This window comes from Oreochromis niloticus, linkage group LG4 (genome assembly GCF_001858045.2).
Source record: "Oreochromis niloticus isolate F11D_XX linkage group LG4, O_niloticus_UMD_NMBU, whole genome shotgun sequence".
Taxonomy (NCBI): domain Eukaryota; kingdom Metazoa; phylum Chordata; class Actinopteri; order Cichliformes; family Cichlidae; genus Oreochromis; species Oreochromis niloticus.
In genome coordinates this window covers 13,902,026-13,903,277 of record NC_031969.2, presented here as the reverse complement: position 1 = coordinate 13,903,277, position 1,252 = coordinate 13,902,026, and positions in this window count along the sequence as shown.

The window sequence follows — 1,252 nt, the reverse complement described above, 5'->3', positions numbered from 1 at the left end:
CCAGCTGGCAGCTTCATGCAAACTAGGGGCCAGTGGAGGAGCAAATACAAATCGAGGAGCGATGATTTCCAAAAAATAATAATAATAATAATAAGAAGAAAAAACAGCATTTGATGAAAACAATACATATAAAAATACACACAGAGTAATCCTGGGGATTTTAAAATCTTAATCAGTTAATTCTTAGTTTTATTTTTAGCTTTCTGAAGTCATAGGTAAAACATTTGCTTGTCATTAGCATATTCACTCCACACACTGCTGTATAAACAGTTATTCCACTCAGGTAGGGGTGGAGCCCATAAATTATGAACTTTTAACTGTATTTTCTTCAGTTTTACAGCTTTTGTTAAATTCATACTACATCAAAGTAATTAAGTAATAGAGAAACAATTAAATGACTGAAAAGTTCCTGTTTTTTTTTATATTTATTTACCAGACTACCTTAGAAATTTGTTTGGGCATTGAGCTACTAAATTAATTTTTTCAACTTATTTTCTTTATTTTTTCCAAAGAATCATGCTGACAGATTTAATTATTTTTTTAATTTTCTTTTAATTATTTCTATTTTTTTTTTATTATTTCTTTATTGTGTAGACAAATCAATACATACTGTTGAAATTAGTTTTTTCTTATATTAAGATATTTCAGGTATTAAATGTTCAGTTAAACTTCTTACACTGATGTAGAGGGAGTTTTACTGGTCTGACCCACTTAACATCAAAGTGGGCTGTGTGTGGCCCACACTGAGATGAGTTTGATGTCCCTGCAGGATACTGTATACTGTTTTTAATGAGAGTGTTTGGGGGTTGATAAAGACTTGCAACCTCAAATTAGTAACCAGACAAGACCTAGTTATGACTTTCTGACTCACCAGATCGGACTTAAGGGGACTTTCCTTTGGCAGACTCAAATAATGAAGTCTGCATATGTGCAGATAGTCCTAGAGAGCAAAGATTGCTCTAAATGCTCAGCTTCAAATATTTTGTTTCCTGCTTTTGTCTCTGTATGACGTCAAAGAGAGTGAATGTACTCCATATGGTCATCTCATGCACACTGCTCTGGCTGTGAGCACAGATGCCCCACCCACCTGCTGTTTGCGAGGGGCGACCAATCAAAAGAAAGTTAAGTCGTGCTAAAGTACCCGAGTGGAGTCCAGTAAAAACAGGTGAAGCTGGAGATAACCAGGATTTAAATGATCGATGTGAACAAACTGGGCGTTTTAGGAGCCCTGCATCGACTTTCAGTACTCCTA